At 42.0% G+C, this 24,510-nt stretch overlaps 1 long non-coding RNA gene across 1 annotated transcript in view; it reads left to right on the forward strand.

The window, feature by feature from the left end:
* Window positions 1-552: 552 nt before the first annotated feature.
* LOC127506353 (uncharacterized) overlaps window positions 553-24,510 on the forward strand; it is a 253,846-nt gene continuing 229,888 nt past the window's right edge. Inside the window, exon 1 of the long non-coding RNA XR_007927954.1 lies at window positions 553-605. This is a non-coding gene — a long non-coding RNA (uncharacterized LOC127506353). The remainder of the gene's footprint in view (window positions 606-24,510) is intronic.

Below are 24,510 nucleotides of genomic sequence, written 5' to 3' on the forward strand. Positions count from 1 at the left end.
TACCCTCTTGGGACCTTGCTCTGGTGCTTTGAGCACTCTAGAATGCTCCCTTTGAGCCCTTGCGGTCAGCAGGCTTAAAGATTCTGTCTATGAAGACTTTGCTGCTGGTTGTATTGGCCTTCATCAAGAGGGTAGGGGACCTGCAGGCATTTTCAGTCAACGAATCGTGCCTAGAGTTCGGACCGGGTGACGGCCACGTGGTACTGAGACCCCAGCCTGGCTATGTGCCCAAGGTTCCTACCACTCCCTTCAGGGACCAGGTAGTGAGCCTGCAAGAGCCCTATGGGATTAGTCCAAATGTACTTCTCCACATATCTCCTTCAGGGAAGGATGTGGCTTCTGCAGCGTTCCTTTCCCAGTGGAAGGGTACGCGATCCCAGTGTTATCCAGTAGTCTCACTGAATGGGTTTTTGGGGAACAGCAGTGATCGACACTCTCTGTGTTAGCCCTGTCCCACCATCCTTAGGCAAGGGGGTTCAGGTGGCTTGCAACCGAGTGCTGGAAGGGGGCAGCTCCTGTGGCGCTTTGGTAGGGATTCCTATTCGTTGGTATGTCCGACGTACGTCGAACGTGACCGACTGAATGGGAACGTCTTGGTTACATAGGTAACCCTCGTTCCCTGAAGGAGGGAACGGAGACGTACGTCCCGTCGCCACAGTCACTGATGCTGCCTCCTAATATGTTCGGCTCCTCAGCGAAAACCTGAAGATGCAACGCACCTGCTGCTCATTAAATACCCGCGCTGCGAGGTGAGCAGCTGCTGCATATGATTGCATGCCAATGTGCATTGGCTCGTTTTAGTTACACTCGAAGCAGATTGGCTTCTCTAGCCAGATTCCTATTCGTCGGTCTGTCCAACGTACGTCTCCATTCCCTCCTTCAGGGAACGAGGGTTACCCATGTAACCGAGATGTTACCATTCACTGACATTTTACAAAAAATAGACACGTCCGTTGAAAAATATTTACATAAAGCGTTATGATTGAATGAATTGCATTTTTTTTCTTAAAAAAAAAGAATAAAAAATTGGCAACAAAATGCTTCCTTGTGTTCTCTTTCTAACACAATGTTCAGGTTTGACTGTAATCATAATGTAAAAACACTTCAAATCACTATTTCTAAAGAAAAAAAAAATCTAAAACTTGACAAAAATAGTCTTTGAGATTGTTTAAATATATATTTAAATCTCCCATCTAATAAAAATATGTAATTATGTCTAAAAACAACTAGGCAATTCACAAGCCGATTTATAGAGAGCTATACAGGCAACTAGTGGTTACACCATGTTATTACATGTTTTCTTTCTATATTCTCACCAGATGGCACTAATCTACTTTCAAAAAAAAAAAAAAAAAAAAAGAGTTTTAAAGGCCTAGACTCTATTTTAACCGAAATACTGTATTAAAAAATTAATTAATTTTTTTTATATTATTTTCTATCTATAAATATTAATTAGTACCACAAAACCCTCTCAAAATGTAAAATAAAAAGAAAATATGTTATTGAACAAACATGTATTACAATGATTTTACTGAGGAAAAAAAGGAAGTTATGTTTCAGGTGTCCAGTCCAGGAACATGAGTGTGATTCACAAATAAGGACAGCACAAAAGGGTTTTAAGGGTAGAAATATCACCTCTTAATGGAAAAGTTTGTTTCTGTCGCTGTCAATGTTGTTTTTGGAAGTTAAAATATATATATATATATATATATATATATATATGTGTGTATATATATATATATATATATATATATGTGTGTATGTGTGTGTGTATATATATATATATATATATATATATATATATATATAAATACAGTACATTAATAGAATACTACTTACTTGCCATTAATGCAACTTTTGGTGCTGCATGGTTTTGTGCAGTGCGTTGTAGTCAGTTAACATCCATTTTGTCTGCGATGCAATTTGATTTCTAAAATGAGACAAACCGCAGAAATCGCTCCACAAATGCAAGCTCATCTGTCCGTGTACTGTAATTTTCAACCAATTAATGAATTAGAAGAATGGAAAATTACCACTCTACTTCACATTGTCCAATGAAATTTGAACTTCTTGTGCCATATCACGATTGATTGGTGTATTTTATACATGACAAACGGGCACTGATGAATAATGTAATATTTTAAAATATGTAATATATAGATTTTTATTAAATCGACACACTAGCTTTGATTATTGATGAAAAAAAGTTAAAAAAATTGTTTGGTATATTTTTTTCTTCCATCGAGCCATATAGGCACTCACCATATATGGCTCGAGAGCCTAGGTTTCAAACAGACTGTGGAAAATCAGTCAGCTAATCAATACGCATGCAACCCATAGCAACGCGTTATAGCAATGCCTCAGACTGATGGATATGTAAAAATAAACAGGAATTTTCCGGCTTTTGCGCTGGGATTATGTGTGGTTCACCACCCGCTCTCCAGTATACTTCGCTGAGCCAAGTAAGAGCAAGCTGGACTCGTGGTTTCTTCACTAAGGCCGCTGAGCTGCCGCTCCGAGGAAACGAGCCCCTTTCTTTCCTGACTTGCACAACGAGGCTGCTAGGACCTGGGTCGCGCCCCAATCAGCTCGCGCCCACGCCGGCAGTTCGGAGATTTTCACTAAAGTCGATGGCGCGGAAGCCCGGGGATATACGCGCATTCCGCCAGTCGAAGAATCCATCACAGCGCACCTCTGCCTCTCGTCAAGCCTCACTGAAAGTGGGCGCTACGCTGCTGTTGAGGCTTTGCCGCCTGACCGCTCACATCGCGGATAAAGCGTAAGCTGCCTCAGGAGAAGCGATCTCAGCACTCCACACGATGGCGGTGCTCCAGATTTTTCAAGCACAGCTCCTGAAAACCCTGGACGAGGGTGAAGCAGACCTAAAGAGCTGCGCGCTGCGACTGATTTCGCACTGAAGGCCACAAAGAAAACAGCCCAGGCGATCGGACGAAGTATGGGATTCATGGTAGCGCTCCACCGTCATCTGTGGCTGACACTCACCGAGCTAAAAGACGCAGACAGAAAAGCGCTGCTCAACGTTCCTTTATCTCCCTCCGGCCTCTTTGGAGATGCAGTGGAAGCGATCGTGGAGCGCTTCTCAGAAGCACAAAAGCGTTCCAGAGCAATGAGTCACTTCCTGCCGCGCGGGGATCCAGCGCCGCCCCCAGCACGCAGTAGATCATTGTTTACTTCTAACAGACCACCAAAGCGAGCTCCTGGGGAGCTCATTGTGACGGCGTTCCGGCATTGGGCTACTGGACAGAGTCTGAGAAAATGTGGCACATAAATCACCTCGAATTGAGAGCTGTCTTTCTGGCTCTTCAAAGCTTCCTCACGCAAGTCCGGGGACATCATGTATTTATTCGCACGGACAACATTTCGGTGGTGTCGTACATAAACCGCCAAGGCGGAGTGCACTCGAGAGCCCTTTACGAGCAGGCAGCACAACTTTTATTGTGGGCCAATCGCCCCGTACTGGCCAAACAGGCCGTGGTTTCCCGATCTGCTAGAACTACTAATGGCTCCCTTGTGGATGATTCCGCTGAGACGAGACCTCCTGTCTCAGGTGGACGGTTTGATTTGGCACCCCAACCCCGAATGGTGGAAACTTCATGTGTGGATGGTGCGCAGGAACCGGTAGAACCGAGTTTTCGGTCTCGCCGTGTTATGGTCACGATTACAGAGGTGCGAGCCCCTTCTACAAGACGCCTGTACGCTTCTAAATGGGCAGTATTTGTGAAATAGTGTGAATTGAATGGTCGCGAGCCGGAGAACTGTCCCGTGTCAGACATTCTAGAATTTTTGCAACAGCAGTTGGACGGCGGCAGTATGCCTTCCACTCTTAAAGTTTATGTAGCAGCTATTTCAGCCTTTCGCGCTGTTATCAATGGACGCTCAGTGGGCAGACATGATCTAGTGATCAAATTTTGGAGAGGTGCGAGACGACTAAGACCCTCCCGCCCTCCCACTGTGCCATCATGGGATTTAGCTCTTGTACTCGGGGCTTTGGACCTTCCGCCCTCTCACTTAAAACCGTGCTGCTGCTCGCCCTCGCTTCAGTCAAACGCGTGGGGGATTTGCAAGCGCTCTCTGTGGACGCTGACTGTATGCAGTTTGGACCAGATTGTAACATCACGCTCAAACCAAGGCTGGGCTACGTGCCTAAGTCGCTATCAACGCCGTTCAGAGCGCAAGTGATAACGCTTTTGGCCTTCTCCCCAGAGTCAGCAGATAACGCCCCTCATCATGTACTATGCCCAGTGCAGCTCTTAAAGAAAATGGTGTCATTATCCATCTTAAGTAAATTCAGTATTGATTCATTCTGATGTAAGAATCAATAGTTATTAATTTAGTTAATTTATCTATATCAGCACTGGAGTAAACAGTGATATCATCCAGCTCAGTTCAGTTCGCATACAAGAGTGTCAATGCAGGCAGATCAAAACACTGTTGAATATCAAATGTTAAGTGTCCCCAACTAAGCAAGCCAAAGACGACAGTGGCAAGCAACCCAAACTCCAACAGGTGACATCAGGTGGCAAACGGGTTAAAATGGAGAAAAAAACCTTGGGAGAAACCAGGCTCAGTCGGGGGGCCAGTTCTCAGTTGCCAAAGGAGAACCTGTCTTTAAACAGCGGCTATCACATCGGGTGGTTGATGCGATCACTTTGGCCTATTCTAGCAGGGGATGGAATGCCCTATCGGTGTAAGAGCACATTCGACGAGGGCAGTTGCATCCTCGTGGGCATGGACTAAAGGCATTTCCATCAAAGACATTGGTATGGCGGCTGGATGGTCATCACAGAATACCTTCACCAGATTCTACAATTTGGACGTGTGTTCCCTAGCCTCAAAAGTCCTGGCGGTGAGTACGACTCATATTCTACCTGCAGTTCCTAGCCACTAGTCGAGGCTGGTGGTTTCGACTAGGTCGTATAAGTGGAATTTGGGGGCGGAGTCAGCATCGCACCCAGACTGTGGCGCTCCCCTTCATACTGGCAGAGCGAGCCTTGTGATATACAATGTTATCACGCCTGTAATGTCAAAATTGATGAGGCATAAAGCCGGTGATTCGTCTACGTCCTCGTTATAAGCACGGGCTCGCTGATGAATTTTCTCATGTTATACCAACGCCGGTGTGGTAGATTTTTCCCCTACGCACCTGACTTAAGTTTACCTGATCACCTGGGGCGTCTCCTAATCGACACCCGAGCGTCTACTGGTGACACTCAATAATATTACCTGTTTACCTGGGCGTCTCCTAATCGACACCCGAGCGTCTACTGGCGACACTCAATAATATTTATACTCTTGCACTGCGTCTACTAGTCGACAACTGGCTTCGAGTCAGTCAACATCTTGACCCTTTTGAACCTAGTGCTCTCTAACTTGCTGTGCAGCAATAACCGGAGACTCCAGTTGTTGTCCTTCAAAGCTTTTAATCATAAAATCATGGCCGGGAGAGTTCTCATCAATCTCAGAGAATCTCTCTCTGATCAAAGGAATACAGCAGGTTTTATAGGATTTCAGGTACATCTCACAGTCAGTATAACATGATCTATTACTCATAATTATCAGTCTGGTTTGGTTCAGATTTAAGAAAAACAACTTAGTTTCTCTGCCATGCTTAGTGGCGGAGTAAATTTAGATTAGAACAACTAAAGTTAGCTTGTTGGGCCTGTAGAAAAAAAGAAATGTTAGTTCATAATTAATTAGTTAAAAAATTCTATCAAATTCCCCTCTCTTGATCATATTTTACTTCAATCAAAATGATCAAATAGCCTGATTAAAATGGACGCATATTATGAAGATTTTGGTATTCAACATTCCTGTTAACTGGCTGCAGATCCACATATTCTCCTCCTCCTGCTGCTGCTTCCACAATGCTTCAGACAAATCTCCCCAAAACAGCTCGAATACACCTCATTAAGCATCCAATTATCAGCACTGCAATGAGCAAGGTAGTGATTATCATTGCCAAAAACTTGAGTATGGGTCCGAAGATATTGCCAAAAACATTGCGGAAGACATCAGAGATCCAATCTAAACTCCATCCTATCCCCTTATTCATGGCCTGTTCATTCTGCCACAGATCATTCCGCACCTTTGTCATGTCTGCCAGCACCTTTGAAATGCTACCATCATCAGCATCATAAGCTGGAATAAAAGTACAGCAATCTTCACCAATTTTCACACAAACTCCCCCCTCCTCTGCTAGAATTGCTTCCAGAGCCATTCTGTTTTCTAGAGTCAATTGTTTCAGGGCTCCTACTTCAGTTTTCAAAAATGTCAAAGCCGATTGGGTGTCATTTGCAAATCGGAATAGTTCGTAGTGAATTCTGTTAATCCAGTTCATTGAGTCTGTTACAGCATTGTGAATCAAAAAAGCTTTCCAGAATTGAGCTGTCTTGGCAATCACTCTGTGCTCAGCTGGAATATCAGAAATGTCATGTCCTCCACCAGGTGTCGCCATCCTTCTTACCCAAAGTTCTCTTCTGCCTTTTTCTGCTTACTCACATATCCAATTCTAATTTGTGCTCTGAGCTTAACTAAAGCACAGACACCTCTTCACGATACAGGCAGACTTGGGTAAGCAGTATGGCCACATAACTAGTAATAATCATACAGAAGGAAAGCCCCTCCCGCTATATGATCACTCAACTCAGTGGGATTGTCGCAACTAACATTATGGGTTAACTTACACCCCTCAAGAATCCCTATAAAATTAACCCCCTTATGAGATCGGTAACATTCTTTGAATTTTTGTCCGGGGTTAGGCCAAATCATTTTCTTTCCTTCACTGCTAAGTAAGAGGGTTGGTGCAGTAGTGGTCACATTCTCACACTCAAGGGGTTCTCCTCTTCGGAGGATCTTTCGGGAACACTCCGACCCTGGTCCAGCTATACGAATCATAATACACCTTAATTCATGACCCTCTACTTGCTCTGGAGACATTGGATATGGGTACGTGGCAGAGAAGGAGGCCTGTGCACAAACATAGCAATTTTTAGTAGGTGCATGCTGTTTGGCGGTGTAATTAGCATATTTCCAAAACATGTTCAACCCGAAATGGTGCTGGTCTACGTCAGATGAGTGGTCATGATGAACAGGAACTGGCATCATCTCTCTTTCCCTCATCTTGAAACACTCCCTGCAGAAAATTCAAACAGAAGCAAAAGCACAACCAAAATCGTCACACTTATGAATGCAACAATACATATGCTACACTTAAACATTCTGTCGGCCCAGAGCCACTCCCAGGTGCGCTGATCATCCCGTTGGCCCCACAGACATCCGAAGCGTTCCATCTTCACCTTGATGACTCTTTGCGAGCCGTAGCAAGGTCTTTCCTTCGTTGGCAGAGTAGGGATTGTCACTAGTATGCCCTGATTTCCTCTACTTTTGGCTTGAATCTGTGTGTTGGTGGGACTTACAATGTGACGCGTGAACCCAGGTGTCACGTTCGGCGACCTTGATTGCGGTCTTTGTTGTTAGGATGATCTTGTACGACCCTAACCACCACGCCTTCCGTCTGAGATCTTTGATCCAGACCACTGTCCCGTAAGAGTGCTGTGGTCCAATACCTGGAACTGGCAGAGCAGCTTTAACCTGTGAATGGATTGTTTTGATAGTTTTTGTTAATGACAACATATATTTTCTCATTTGTTCATCTACCCCCACCAAACCCTCCTGGGGAGGAGGTTCAATTCCTATGTGCATGGGATGACCTGTAAGAATTTCATGTGGGCTGAGGGCTGTTCTTGCCCCTTTTTGGGCTCTCATGGCCATCAAAACAATGGGTAAGGCTTGGACCCATGCCATTGCCATTCCAGTTTCTGCCATGACTTTACACAATTTACTCTTTATTGTTTGGTTAGACCTCTCAACAGCGCCTCCACTCTGTGGCCTATAGGAACAGTGTGTTTTCAAATTTATTCTTAGCCCTCTTGCCAATTCAGTTATAACTTTATTTACAAAATGAGTTCCATTGTCACTAGACAATTTTTCAGGCACTCCCCATCTGGGAACTACCTCTCGTATTAGATTCTGCTTGGGAAACACTCAACCCACTTTGAAAACATATCAACAATCACAAGACAACACTTATACCCTTGGCATGGTGTCAATTTGATGAAATCCATCATGACGTACTCTGCTTTCCCACATTATTCGCTGCGCAAATGTGGCAAATGTAGCAATTCTGGCAAAATTTCTCTGCCCCTGCTGTAAAATCCTGGAGCCACCCAGGAAGTACTAATCAAATCATTCATAGCCAATTTCGAGGCATGATCTACCCCATGAGCCCAATTTGCAAAATTTGGATACAGCTGTTTAGGTAGAAATGGTTTGCTTCACTCGGTATCTCTCCAGACACCTTTGTCATTTTCACACCCCTCTCTGACCAAATTTTCAACTCACAGTCAGTACCCAGTCTCTGAATCTCACTTAATGACGGTGGTAACTGGGTGCTATCGGTAGCAAGGGATGTAAAACCTATAAATTCAGTTGGCACGTGTCCCTTCAGTGCCGTGTTTTTTGCTACGGAATCGGCAAAGTTATTACCTTTGGATACTTCATCACTAGCTTTTGTATGAGCCGCACATTTACAAATAGCGATTTCTTTTGGCAACAATGGATTCTCCAATAACTTATCAATCAATTTTGAATGTGCCACAGGTTTTCTGTTAGCAGTAAGGAAACCTCGGTTCTTCCATACTGCCCCATGGTCATGGCAGACGCCAAAGGCATAACGTGAGTCGGTATATGTTGTGACAGAACGGCCTTTAGCCAATTCATGAGAGTGCTACGAGTTCTGCTGCTGGAGCTGAATGATGTTGTTGTAAACATTCGGTTTCAATTTTCTCAAATTTAGTACAAATGGCATATGCAGTTGAAAGCAATCCTGTATGTGGATTTCGGAGACACGACCCATCCACATAGTAAATCAATTCAGGATTGGGTAAAGGTGTATCTTTTAAATCAAGTCGTGGTTTCGTCATTATTTCTACTACCTGTGTACAGTCGTGGGGTTCCCCATCTTCCTCAGTGGGAAGTAGCGTGGACGGGTTCAACATGGTGCACCTTATCAATGTGACATTTGACATTGTGAGCAGGAGGTTTTGCCAGTGCAGTGAACGTGCAGCCGTGAGATGAGCTGTCCTTGACCGCAATAACAAAGTGTGTACTGCATGAGGAACATACATAGTTAATTGATGGAAAGCCACCAAATCTGAACACGCTAATACAGCTTCGACCGTGGCGGCTACAGAACGTAGGCACTGTGGCATTCCTTTTGCGACAGTGTATAATCGTTTTGAATAATATGCGATCGGACGTCGACAGTCACCATGAGGCTGGGTTAAAACAGTAGACATGAATCCTCTTTCTCAGTGACAAACAATTCAAAAACTTTTGTATAATCAGCCAGCCCTAAGCTGGGTGCAGTGGTTAATGATAATTTAAATTTTTCAAATGCAGTTTGGCGTTCGTCTGTCCAAGTAATTAGATCTGTCATTTTTTTTGACCTCATGAGTTGCCATGAAAAGGGGTTTTGAGATCTCAGGATAATCTTGGATCCATGGCCTACAGCAGGGGTACTCAAATATAAACTTGAAAGGTCCACTTACCAAATTTCCATTCAGTCCGAGGTCCAGAAAAGTGATGGTCAAATTCCAAATAGAGAACTCCAACAAAAAAAACAGAGGCAATCCCCAGAACTTTCGAACCATACACAAAAAACGACATGGTAGGCCTTTTAGTGTGAAAGGTGACACCTTCTTTGTGCCACCAGTTGTTTAAACTTGGGCATAAAAGGTGTGAGGGCCAGGCGGAGGCACTGATGTAAGTGTTCATTGGTGAGTGTGCTGCGGTATGCGTTTTTCACCATTTTCATGGTTGAAAAGGCAGATTCACAGCAGTATGTTGAGGGAAACATTGTGAGAATTTGAAGGGCCATCTTCTGCAGGAGAGGAACACCTGCTGCAGTGACCATCTTCGTCCTCAATTAGCTCTGTTTGCAGAGAAGCAGCACTGGCCCATTGGAAGACTTTCGTGGCTTCAGTTGAGAATTCTGCAATATTTTTGACAAGAAATGGATTTTCAATGCACAGCAAGACTTGTTTTCCCAGAGGGAAATCTTCAAAGCGACTTTGGAAATTTTTGATCAGCTTGTCCAGGAATTCAGCATAATTGTGATGGTGATGTTTTCCTGCAGTCTGATCCAAAAGTCTTGGGAAGTGAAGCAGGTCCTGCTGTAAGTCACATTTGAAAACCTCCAGCTTCCTCTGAAAAGCACGGACAGCTGACATGAGGCCACACACTGTGCTGTTTTTGCCCTGGAGCTTCATATTAAGGTCATTGAGATGGGAAGTAATGTCAGTTAGAAAAGCAACAATTTCCATTTCCTCTTCATTCTTCATGAAATCCACAAACGGTTTGGCTTTTGCACTCTTCTGATCCAACAGAAAAGTCTCCAGCTCTTTCCGCAGTGCCCAAAACCACTCCAGTACCTTGCCTTTACTAAGCCACCGGACGTGGTTGTGAAGGAGCAAATCATCAAATGTTGCATTCACCTCTATTAGAAATGAGCGCAACAAACGATGTTGCAGAGCAGAGGATGCTCTCAGATAGTTGACAAGTTTCATGACTGTTGTCATGACTTCCATGTACCTTTCTCCAAGGCTGGCACACAAAACCATCTGGTGAATTATGCAGTGGTATGCCATGAGGTCAGGGTGGTGAGCTCTCAAGCGTGCCACTAATCCCCTCTCTCTCCCAATCATACTTGGCGCTCCATCAGTAGCAATGAAACAACATGCTTCAGGTCTATCTCTCTGTCTCTAAGCATCTGTGTCACTGCTTCATAAATATCGTCCCCCCTTGTGTGTCCATGGAGGTTTGTGACATCCAAAACATGAAATTCTCCCTTCATCAAAAAATCTGACAAAGACCATGAGTTGTGCATTGTCTGTGTTGTCTGTGGATTCATCCACAGCCAATGAAATGAATTTGGCTTTTTTTTATAGCAGAGCTAAGTTGTTCAAGCAAATCATTAGCAAGTATTTCAGTTCGTCTTGCCGCAGTGGAATCAGAACAGAGTATTTGGCTTATTTTCTTGATTATTTCATCCTTTTGAGTCCCTTCAAACAGAGCAGTCACCACTTCACTCATACACTCCTTGACTATTTCAGCATCAGAGAAGGGTTTCTTGTGTTTTCCCAGGACCCATGCTACTCTTAGTGAGGCTTCTGTTGCCCGCTCTTGTTGTGTGGCTGATCTAACTATTACACTGCTTGTAGCTGCATAGGCTGATTTCAGCTGGTTTATTTTTGTGGTCCTCAACTCTGTGTTCTGAGGGAAATTTTGTTCAAAATGTGCATGCTTGGTTTTGTAATGGTGCTTCACATTACCACTTTTGATGATTGCTACCGTGTCGTTGCAGATTAAACACATTGGTTTTGTGCTTCCCACGGGGAGCACGAACGCATATTTTTTGGTCTTCAAAATCAACTTTTCTTTTCTTATCAACAGACAGCTTTGAGCACGCCATTTTCACTTTTAGACAGCAAAAAAAAAAGAACGGTTACCGATATTTGCACTGCTCGCAAACGATGAGACTGCCTGTTTATCTGCCTGGCCCAGAGCACGTGACCGGTGGATATATCTGACTGACTTGAGTGAGTGACGTTGCTATAACGATGCGGTTACAGCTGATGTGATCGGACATAGATGAAGCAGCCAAACCGAGTAGAAGCCTCAAAGATATATAGCGCGGAATCACAATTGTGCACTGCACTGAAAACTCATTTGGATTATGATTAAAATAGCATGTTGGTTTTGGCGTCGGTCCAGATTTAACCGTGTCTGGGTCCGGAAACGGACCGGAGTCCGCCTATTGAGTACCCCTGGCCTACAGTATCCCGTCACCTCTAGAAATGTCATCATTTGCGATTTTGTAATTGGTTTTGTAATTTGTCGGATTGCTTCAATTCAATTTAGGCCTAAAGCTTGGCCATTTGCTGAGATAAGGTGGCCAAGAACCTCACTTCCTGTTTTACTAACTGCAGCTTATTTTTGGACACCTTATGTCCATTTTCTGCCAAGAAATTCAACAATGCACGTGTGTCAGCTTCACAGGAGGCTTTGTCTGGAGAGCAAATCAACAAATCATCAACATACTGAATTAATGTACTACCATTTGGTGGAATGAAACTTTCTAAATTTTTAGAAAGCTCTTCCGTAAACACAGTAGGAAATTCTGTATATCCCTGCGGCATTACAGTCCAAGTCCAGCGTTTATTCTGGAATTGGAATGAGAACCAGAATCTACCTTCTGGGTGGACTTGGATTGAAAAGAAGACATTTGCCAAATCGACCACTGAGAAATAAGTGGCATTACTCGGAATTTCAGATAAAATTAAAACTATACTCTGAATATAGGTGAAATGAAGGAGTTATAGCCCAATTATAATACCAATTTGGTAATATCTGAGCAAAATTACCACTCATGGTTGTCACTTCAACTCCTTTCAAGAAAACATCGATTGTTTATCCTAATTTAGACATTAAATCCCTACCCAACAAATTCAAAGGGCATGTTTGAGAAATCAGAAATGAATGTGTACACTTTTTCTCCCCATTTACTACTGCTAATGGCATTGACACTTTATCAATTTGTGCTAACCCTGATATACCATAAGTAGTACAAGTTTGGTCAGAAAGTGACAATTTATCGAATTTAGATGCAGCCTCTACCGTAAGTGTTGATCTTGTGGCCCCAGTGTCCAATAGCATGGAGATTGGAAGTCCTTGTACAAGTATTGTCATCACTGGATTCGAGCTCGGGTCTTTAGTCAGTGTTGTTCGGGTTTGAGTGTCTCCCTCATCATTCTATGCTGTGGAGCTTTGTGGTGGCGGAGGCGGAGGAAAAGAAGAATTGTATTGTTGCTCTCTGTAGTTCTGCCTCTGTGGCGGATAGCTCTGCTGTGGCTGCTGCCGGAAGTTATTTTGGTACTGCTGCTATTAGGGAAAGTTGTTCGGACACTCCTGATCCAGATTTTGCACCTGTCCCCAATCTTGCCATTCTGTAACGACCACCTGCCACGGCCTCGGCCTCTTCCTCTTCTTGTCTCTTGATAGTTATCATCTCTTGGCATTTGGTTGTTGGACTGCGACTGGTAAAAAATATACTGAGCATTTTCCAACTTCTGCTGTTTCTCTGTGTTCCTCTTTTCATCATTCTGCTCAGCATGCTTGGCATGTTGCATCACCACTTCCAGATTCTGAACTTCCCATCCTGTATGTTTGGAAGCAGGCCATTGACGAAATGGTGTTTCAGAACTCCGGTGTTGTCGGTTCCTTCTGGAAGACCTGCACATTCATCAACAACAGTCTTGCAAGATAAGCAGTGACAGTCTCACCTTTCACCTGCTTTGTGTTGGCAATTGCTGCCCAATCTGGCCGTAGTGGGTAAGCCAGTCTCAGTCTCTCAAGCATTGCTGTCCACTGGGCCCTCTACTCCTGAGTTTCAGTTCCTCTTTCATCCAGACACTGCAGGGCGGGGTTGAAAGCACCTTCGCCTGCTCTACGCACTTCTGTCCACTTCAGTCCCAGTCTCGCACTCTTGCACAGCAGTATTGCTGACCAGTCTCAACCTGTGGGTTTATAAGTCACATCAACATTTGTAACTGCACTTATAAACCGTTCTATCCCTTTTTTTGGATCTGAGAGTGCAGCTGTCACATTTCAAAGTTCCTCCAAATCCCAAGGTCTCTCCACCCACACTGGTCCTTCGGCACCTGGAAACTGAAGCATAGGCAAATTACAAGCTTTCTCAGTCTTTTTCCTAATCACAGAGACCGACCGAGTTTTCATTGGGTGTGTGAGAGGTGGTTTTCCAGCTGCTTTTCTTTTCAGCCCCTTAAACACACGACTGAGGGGCTCACGTAACTCGGGTGTCATCGCCTTGTTCAGAAGTCTTCGAACTTCCTGATAAACCCCTGAACCACTCTCATCCTCATCCTCACGTAACTCGATTGGCTCGATTGCTCCTGTCTGCCTCGCTGCTCAGATTGGTTTGCGTCTGTAACTCCGTATAGCTTTGTTTTGAATCTCTTACTTTTATTCATTGTTGCTTATTTTTTTATTTTATTTTTTTATTACCTTATATGTAATATTGCCTACCACACTAATCTGATGTCGCTAGCTTGTAATCTTTGAATCTAAATCGCTGTTACAACGCATTTGCATTTGCAGCGCTAGCTTGTTAACTTGTTAACAGTCTCTCGCGCGCTCCTTTTTCAACGCATTCTTCAAACAGCTGTGGTAAGTCGGATCATTCTACAAACACAGTGAGTCATGTCATCCTCTCCCAGCATTGCTACCTGTTCCATTTGCCACATGTTCACCATAGCTCTCTCTGTCAGCGACGAGGGATTTACATGTCATAAATGTAGGGAAATAGTCAGGCTGACAGAGAGAATCTCAGAATTAGAGACACGCATCCAAACTTTAATCGAGTATAGTAAGAATGCAAGTGCTTCAGATACTGTTTTGGATGCTTGGGTAACGGTGAGGCGGCCTAGCCGCCGAAAACACCACTCTTCCGTTGCAATAAGAACATCAAACAGGTTCTCCCCACTCAGTGATACACCCACTGAGAATCCTGTTGAAAGTGCCCTAGTTATTGGCGATTCTATTACACGGAACGTAAAAATAGAGACACCAGTCACCATAGTCACATGTTTGCCGGGAGCCAGAGCACCTGACATCAAAGCAAATTTAAAAGTGCTGGCTAATGCTACTCGTAAATACTCTAAGATTATTATTCACGTCGGCACTAATGATGTTCGACTTCGCCAGTCAGAGATCACTAAAATTAACATTAAAGAGGTGTGTGAACTCGCAAGTACAATGTCAGGAGAAGTAATTTGCTCTGGCCCCCTTCCTGTTCGTCGGAGTGATGAGATAGTTAGCAGATTATCATCACTCAATGGCTGGCTGTCTAAGTGGTGTCCGCAAAATAATATAGGTTTCATAGACAATTGGAAAAGTTTTTGGGGCAGACCTGACCTGTTGAAAAGAGATGGTATTCATCCCTCCTGGGATGGTGCTGCTCTTCTCTCTAGTAATATGGCACATAGTCTTAGAACTGAAACATGACAAACTGGGGCCCAAGTCAGGAAGCAGACAGACTGGCTAAACCGACCGTCTGCTACCTGCCTCACGTTACAGAAGTCAGAAAATTCAGATAACTCCCAACACATAGAAACTCTTACACCTAGATATTTTTAAATAGAGACTGTGTCTGTACCCCAAATTAGTAAAAAACCAAAAACTTCCAAACCCATTTAATGGTAAAAATTTAATTGATGTTCAACAAATAAAAAAATAGAGATAATAATGCAAAACAAATGATAAAACTCGGGTTGTTAAATATTAGATCCCTTTCTTCAAAATCACTTATTGTTAATGATATTATCAAAGATAATAATCTAGATGTGCTGTGTTTGACAGAAACTTGGCTAAAAACGGACGATTACATTACTTTAAATGAGTCTAGTCCTCAAGGTTATGATTATCGACACAATGCCCGTCAGAAAGGGGGAGGTGTTGCTGTAATCTATAGTAATATTTACAGTATTAGTCAAAAGTCTTTGAAATATAATTCTTCGAAGTGATGGTACTTTACGTAACATTATGTAGGTTGACATTTGCGCTGGCTACTGTATACAGGCCACCAGGACACCATACAGACTTTATCAAAGAATTTGCTGATTTTCTGTCGGAGTTAGTATTGGCTGCAGATAAAGTCCTTGTTGTTGGTGATTTTAATATCCATGTAGATAATAAAAAAGACGCATTAGGATTGGCATTTGCAGATATTCTAAACTCTATTGGTGTTAGACAACATGTGTCAGGACCCATTCATTGTCGTAATCATACTTTAGATCTAATATTGTCACATGGAATCGATATTGATGCTGTTGAAATTCTGCAGCAGAGTGACGACATCTCAGATCATTATCTAGTCTCGTGTATACTACATTTAGTCAAGGCGGCTAAACTGCCTCCATGCCATAAATATGGTAGAACCATCACTTCTACCACTAAAGATCGCTTTATAAATAATCTTCCTGATCAGTTTCATCGCCTTAGCATACCAGAAAGCTTAGAAGACCTCGATGTTGTAACAGAAACTATTGCCTCTGTCTTTTCCAGCACATTAGACTCAGTTGCTCCTTTGCGCTTAAAAAAGATTAAGGAAATTAATCCAATGCCATGGTACAATGAGCACACTCGGGCCCTAAAGTTAGCAGCCAGAAAAATGGAGCGCAGCTGGAAGAAAACATAACTAGAAGTATTTCGCATTTCGTGGAGAGAGAGAATGATTGAGTATAGAAAGGCCTTAAAATCTGCTAGATCTGCTTATTTTTCAAAACTTTTAGAAGAAAATAAACACAACCCTAGGTATTTATTTGATACAGTGGCTAAATTAGCAAGAAATAAAGCTTCAACTTCTGATGTTTCCAAAGAGCACAGCAGTAATGACTTTATGAACTTCTTTACTTGCAAGATTGATAATATTAGAGAAAAAATTATAACCATGCAACCGGCTATTACAGTATCGCGTCAGATAGTGCATTGTAGTGTCCCTGAGGAAAAATTAAATTCATTTACTGCTTTAGGAGAGGAAGAATTGTCTAAACTTGTTAAATCATCAAAACCAACAACATGTATGTTAGACCCTATACCGACTAAGCTATTGAAAGAATTGCTTCCAGAGGTTATAGATCCTCTTCTTAATATCGTCAATTCATCTTTATCACTAGGACACATACCAAAAACTTTTAAGCTGGCTATTATTAAACCTCTTATTAAAAAACCACAACTTGATCCTAGAGAATTAGTCAATTACAGGCCGATCTCAAATCTCACTTTTCTGTCAAAAATACTAGAAAAGGTAGTATCATCACAACTATGTTCCTTTTTAGAAAGAAATAGTATCTGTGAGGATTTCCAGTCAGGATTTATAGACTGTACCATAGTACTGAGACTGCTCTCATCAGAGTTACTAATGATTTGCTCTTATCATCAGATCGTGGTTGTATCTCTCTATTAGTGTTACTGGATCTTAGTGCTGCATTTGACAATATTGATCACAATATTCTTTTAAATAGACTCGAAAATTATGTTGGCATTAGTGGAATTGCATTGTCATGGTTCAAATCATACTTATCTGACCGTTATCAGTTTGTAGTAGTAAACGAAGAGATGTCATATCGATCACAAGTTAAATATGGAGTACCGCAAGGCTCAGTACTAGGACCGTTGCTGTTCACTCTGTACATGCTACCCTTGGGAGATATCATTAGGAAGCATGGCGTTAGTTTTCACTGTTACGCTGATGATACTCAGCTCTATATTTCTTCGCACCCTGACGAAACTTACCAATTCACAAAATTAACAGAATGCATAGCTGATATAAAAAATTGGATGACCAGTAATTTCCTACTACTAAATTCAGAAAAAACAGAGATTCTAATTTTTGGACCAAAAACTTCTTCACGTAATAACCTAGAATACTGTCTAACACTTGATGGCTGCTCTGTTAAGTCTTCGTCGTCACTTAGGAACCTGGGTGTGCTCTTTGATACCAATCTTTCATTTGAAGGCCATGTTACTAGCATCTGTAAAACCGCATTCTTCCATCTTAAAAATATATCTAAACTACGACATATGCTCTCAATGAAAAATGCAGAACAGTTAGTTCATTATAGACCTTCACGTCTATTGCGATCTCAGAATTCAGGCCAGCTGATAATACCTAGAATATCAAAATCAACCGCAGGCGGTAGATCCTTCTCCTATTTGGCACCTAAACTCTGGAACAATCTTCCTAGCATTGTTCGGGAAGCAGACACACTCTGTCAGTTTAAATCTAGACTAAAAACGCATTTCTTTAACCTGGCATACACATAACACATTACCAATTTATATTTTCAAATCTGTTAAAGGATTATTAGGCTGCATAAATTAGGTCAGCCGGAACCGGGAACACTTCCTATAACGCCTGATGTACTCGTTACATCAGAAGAAGAATGGCATCTACGCTAATATTAGTCTTTCTGGTTATCCCGAGGTTCACCGTAGTTGTAACGAAGGGTCGGCAGAGCGGGGATCCATTTGCAGCTTTATTAAGAATAGTATATACACAGGTAGACAGGGGCAAAGGCAAGAACATAAACAAGGACAGGCAATGATCGAGGCAGGCGGCAGACAAACAGTATCGGGTCACAGGCAGAGATCAGGGCAGGCGGCAAACAAACACAGTCCAGTACACAGGCAAGGTTCAGGGCAGGCAGCAGAGAATCACAAAGAATAAACAATCCGACGGAAACCAGGAAACAGTCCACAAGAAAACGCTTAGTAATGATCACCGGGGCAAATCAAGACTTCGCGGTGAGGTGGTGTGTGTGTGTAAGTCCTTTATAGTCCAGGTAGTGTGCTAAGCTGTATGTGGCAACAGGTGATTGGTGTGGAGTGTGCATGTGATTGGCAGGGAGGATAATGGGAAATGGAGTCCAGGAACTGACAGGAACAGACGGTGATCGTGACAGTAGTCAACCGGAATTGAAACAAAGCACTGTTGGCCAGAGGAGAACTGGCCCCCCGACTAAGCCTGGTTTCTCCCAAGGTTTTTTTCTCCATTTAAACACCTATTTGCCACTTGTCTGCCACCTGATGTCACCTGATGGAGTTTGGGTTCCTTGCCTTTGGCTTGCTTAGTTGGGGACACTTGACATTTGACTTGACATTTGATATTCAACAGTGCTTTGATCTGCCTGCATTGACACTATTCTTTTAAGAGCTGCTGTGCAGCCAAATAATGTACCAGTTATCAATGTAAAGCTGCTTTGACACAATCTACATCTTAAAAAGCACTATATAAATAAAGGTGACTTGACTTGACTCATCATCCGAGCTCTCACCCTCTGTCTTCACTTGCCCTTTTCTGGAGCATGGTTCTGCAGAGCTCCCAGCCACTGGCACTCATCCAACTTCCTCTTCCTCTTCAGCTGCATTGTATGGTGGGGGCCGCCGCCTCCCACTCACCGCCTGCATATCATCCAACTCCCACTTCTGCTTCTTGGTCTGCAAAGCAATAAGAGCAACCTCTTCCTCCTCACCTTTTCTCTGCTTTTCATACCGAGCCTCCGCTTCCCGCTCCCATCTGTTGAACAGCGTCCAGTCGATCCGTCTCCACTTCTTTGGGGACAGGTTTTCCAAGAGGCGTCTTGATTCTGCTAAAATAGACACGCTCAAAGTACCACAGTTCTTCTCAAATTGTCCTTTTGTGAACTTTGACCACAAATGAATTTGAGCAATTTGCTCTTCTTGCAAATTCCACTTTCTAAACAATTCTCGGAAAAGACCCTGAATCTCATTTTTTTTCAGTTTTTAATTTACCGCAGTAATTCCCCATTGTTAAATAAACAAGTACTTCTTTGCAGAAACAATGGCAAAAGCAAGATATATTTCCTATATTTTCTTCTCTTATTTCAGTGAGAGCAATAGCAATAACAAACAAGGAGGCAGACAAGATAAGCAAATTTTTCATTGCAAGAAGGAGATAAAGAGGAAAGTGTAATCTTATAAATTCAATTTACAGGATAAATATCTGAACTATATCTCCAAGCCCAAATCACAGGATGTCCTGGAAAAGGAGGAACAAAATTCAATCCCAATTCTCCTGTGTTTCTATCTATATATGGTCTCAGATTAGGTCTAGTAAGCAAATACAAGGATGTTTGACCTATCATTAAATCTGGGTCTGGATTATGATGATCATAATGCCATGCTTTGCCAAAAACCAATCCCCAAAACTGCAAAATCTTGCTCAAATATTTGTTCAATTTGGCCACTCAATCTCACCCCTATACGTCGTCTTACGTAAGTATATCTTGTTAAATTGAAAGGATATCGCTGTGGCGAATTCAGTCGAATTTCATCATCCCTATAGGTTAACGGGATACATCGTTTAAAACTGGGCCTGGCCAGTGTGTCTCTTACTTATTTACAACTCAACACAACATTCAGACAAAACAAAGCACACAGACAAAACTAACAACATTAGACAGAACAATTTCAAATTTACAATTCCAATTCAATTTAATTTTCCTTCAAAACTTTAGAAATTGCAAAATTGCATCTTGTCTCAATAAGCAAATCAAAGGAAAAGAACTGGAGTCAGTGTATCCTACCTCAAACCTTAAGTCCTTTTTTCCCCGTCTCGGATGGTCCCTCTATCAATTGGGGTCTCGGGGTCTTCTCTGCAAGTTGCAAGTTGGCAGAATGCAGGAATAGGAAAAATAATAATCAAGTTCCTCTTACTCAAATTTAAAACTTATCTGGGCCCCCACCGACGGAGGGAGGATCCCTTGGGCTCCTGGCTGGCTTGCCAAAACCGTGGTAGATTTTTCCTCTACGCGCCTGACTTAAGTTTACCTGATCACCTGGGTCTCTTAATCGACACCCGAGCATCTACTGGTGACACTCAGTAATATTACCTGTTTACCTGCGGCGTCTCCTAATCGACACCCAAAGGTCTACTGGTGACACTTAATAATATTTATGCTCTAGCACTGCATCTACTAGTTGATGACTGGCTTCGAGTCGGTCAACGTCTTGACCCTTTTGAACCTAGTGCTCCCTAACTTGCTGCACAGCAATGTAACGACTGAGACAAATCAGACACAATTATTTGTTATAGTTAACCAATAATTGTCTAAAGCTCACTCTGGAGTCTGTCCCCCATCCCCCGAGAAGTTCTCAGTTACAAGTTTTATTGCGCTAAAGAATGTTGGTTGCCACATGGAAGAGCAGAGAAGAGCAGAGACAAAGGAACACACAGAAAACATGCATCTTTCCTGCATCTTTCCCACAGAAAACAGACTTTCCTGCATTAATTTATAGACAGACTGTTCTATAAATTACAATGCATATCCCCAGGAAATGGTATCCATTATTACTGTTTATTGTATTGTACTCAGTATTGTATTCACATGTTTTATGATACATTTAAGGTAACTTCAATTAGGCCATGTTTAGTGTCTATGGGTTCGTATCGAGAAGATTTAAATGCTTGTGTATGCAATATGTTGATACCTGTGCAACACATCAGTATTACAATAATCTTTAATAGTTCTTCTTCAAAAACTCAGCCAGTTAATCTTGCTCGGTCGTAAAAGCCCTGATAGGAGGCGAGCTGTCGCCCGGAAATACAATATCTTCATTGGTCAAGAGGTGTGACTTTGACCAGAGGTTAAAAGCCAGTGCACAACGCCCCTCCCTCTCTCTTTCTTGCTTCTTGGACGACTGAAGACACCCCCTTTTGCTCCAGGCCTCTTCAGGCCAAGGCCTGTGGGCCTGGAAGGCCTGTAGGCCTAGGCCTGCAACCCAGCCATGTTCTCATCTATGAGAGAGAGAAAGAACTCTTTCCCCACTAAGAGTCAAATTAACAGCTTAAGTTGTTTCATATTACTTCATCCAACGCAGAAGATACTGGCTACAACTTCGGACCGAATCATCAAGGACTCCTCAGCCTGCAAATCCGATGCTCCTCGACCTAAAGGCATTTTGCAAGTATCGCACTTTTGAACACTAAACAGCGATTTAGTACTAATTTGAAAAACTCCTTTGTTACAAGGGAGTTTTTATGATGAATACTGATGATTCTTTTCCAGATTGTCTTTGACTTTTTCCCATAGCTCCATTTCCGATCCCACTTCCGGTTCAACTCTCACTATTAATTTTTACCTACGTATGTGTGTGACCTGCGTGTATGTTATGTGTTTGTTAGTTTAGTTATGTGTTTGTGAGTTAGTTAATAAAGCTTGTGCACAATACATGTTTGGTTCTGACTCCGTCTGCTAATAAATTGCCTCTTAAATGATTTAGATCTTGACTACATGCTCTGAGTAGTACTGTACAATAAGAATGTTATTTCCCATAACCTGGAAATGAACATTTCTTAGAATTAATAAACAATTAACACTGACAAACAGGTTAATTGATTGTAATATTAATTTTAATGTAGCTATATCAAGATAATCCGATTAACTGATTCACATATTCATAATTAATCATAATTAATAATCATAATGAGTTATGAATAATTATTAATATTCCCCCTTTGAGTTAATTCGCTACAGCAATATCCAGAGACTCCAGTTGTTGTCCTTCAAAGCTTTTAATCATAAAATCACGGCCGGGAGAGTTCTCATCAATCTCAGAGAATCTCTCTCTGATCAAAGGTATACAGCAGGTTTCATAGGATTTCACGCTTACTGGCGGAGTAAATTTAGATTAGAACAACTGAATCACAGGATCATCAAAAAATATCACCGCGTTAATAGTTCACTGATTACTCAATAGGTCAAAACAATTTTCATAGACTTTTTTTTTTTTATCCCTAGAAGGATGCTGTCTAGCCAGCACAGCAGAATTTTTCCACTTGTTACAACAAACAGTGCTAGTGACTATTTCTCTATTTCAAAGTTAGCTTGTTAGGCCTGTAGGAGAAAAGAAATGTTAGCTCATAATTAATTAGTTAGAAAATTCCATCACACTGGCAACAGCTGCTGTTAAGTGTGTGTTCCTTATTACTGTGCCCGGCCTGGCCGCTCACATGCTTCATTACCCTGTTATGTTATATACTTGTATACATACAATTTTAGATGAGTAACTATGTTATAGCACATATCGTAAGTTGTACATTGGTTGGGGATTATTCTTAAACTGTTCATATATAGCTCCGCCGTGGCTGAGCTTCCCTTACTTCGCTGTTCCCACGGCGTTGTTCTATACAGTCCCCAAAGTGTCAGCTTCTGATGCAATGTCGAGGGGCCGTCCTCGAAAGGGAACCGAGGTTACCACAGTAACCGGAGGTGATATCCTTTGAAAAGAGTAGGGGTGTAACCCCGGCATCCTGGCCAAATTTGCCCATTGGCCTCTGTCCATCATGGCCTCCTAATCATTCCCATTTACTGATTGGCTTCATCACTCTGTCTTCTCTCCATCAATAAGCTGGTGTGTATTGGGCGTTCTGGCGCAATATGGCTGCTGTCGCATCATGCAGGTGGATGCTGCACATTGGTGGTGGTCGAGATACCCCCTTGCATATGTAAAGCACTTTGAGTACCCAGAAACACGCTATATAAAATGTAACAAATTATTATTTAAGAAATTATATTATTATTATTATTATTATTATTAACACGTGATTATCTGTGCATTACTTTTAAGCATGAATTAATGCATATTACTGCAGCCATATTGCAAAGTGCTACTGTTCGATTAAAATCTCAATCATAGGTAGAATATTTGTAGTCTCAGTCATCAGTTTAGAAACAGGTGCCTCAACCCCTGTGATGTGTGGCAGCAGCAGCGCGAGATCTCGGGAGAATGACCAAGCACAGATCAAGAATGACCATGACACAGATCAAGTGTGGTACAAAGCATTCTCAGATTTATTCAGGAAGAAGGGTCATATTTATAGACATAGGTCAAACAACAATCTCCAGGATGGCTTGAACATCCAATCATACGACTTAAGAATCAAACCATGTATGGTATTTCAAGAAATATAATAACAAATAAGAAATGTATGTTCGTAAATGTGTGTGTGTCTTCAACTTCTTGTTGTGTGTGAGAGTGTCAGTGTGTCCAAGGACTACTACTTCTTGTTTTGTCTAGGTAGGTACATGATGTGCACAATGGAGAAATCCCAAGACACAAAGAAAGTCAAAAAGTGAAGCCCAAGAAATAAGAAATTATTTAACAGCCACCATTAATACTAACACTTACTATTATGTATATCTATTAAAAAACAAACAAACAACAACAACAATAATAAAAAATAATAATAATAAAAAACACCTTACTACGTGTACTGTGCCAGACTAACTGGGACTAGTCACAGCCCTTGCATATTGTTGCCTTATTGTTGGTTTGATGGCTCCTTTTGTTGTCCTCATATGCAAGTTGCTTTGGATAAAAGCGTCTACTAAATGATTAAATGTAAATGTACATTAAAGGTAGTAAAAGTTCTGACATGATTATACTTGAATTTGTTTTTTTACATCTCAAAAAGCCACAATTTTACCAGGACTTTTTGTGCTTTTTCAACTTGCTTAACCTAAACCAACCGCTCTGTGGGGCAAGTGCAAAGGTCATACAAATTAGTTGATAGTACACTTTAGACATTCTGTTAACAATAAATAACTTTGTGTACATAACATAATAACTACATGTCAATTAACTCTCAATAATTTGCAACTATATGTCAACTATCTCTCATTAGAGTTAAAGTAGACTGCAAGAACACGTCAACTTATTCTTCTAACCCTAACTTAAAGTTATTCATATGTTGGGGGACCATCAAAATAAACTGTTTGCAGATATTAGGCAGTCTACTAATACTCTAATGGCTGGTAATGAAATGCAGTT

This window comes from Ctenopharyngodon idella, chromosome 23, assembly GCF_019924925.1.
Source record: "Ctenopharyngodon idella isolate HZGC_01 chromosome 23, HZGC01, whole genome shotgun sequence".
Classification (NCBI taxonomy): Eukaryota; Metazoa; Chordata; class Actinopteri; order Cypriniformes; family Xenocyprididae; genus Ctenopharyngodon; species Ctenopharyngodon idella.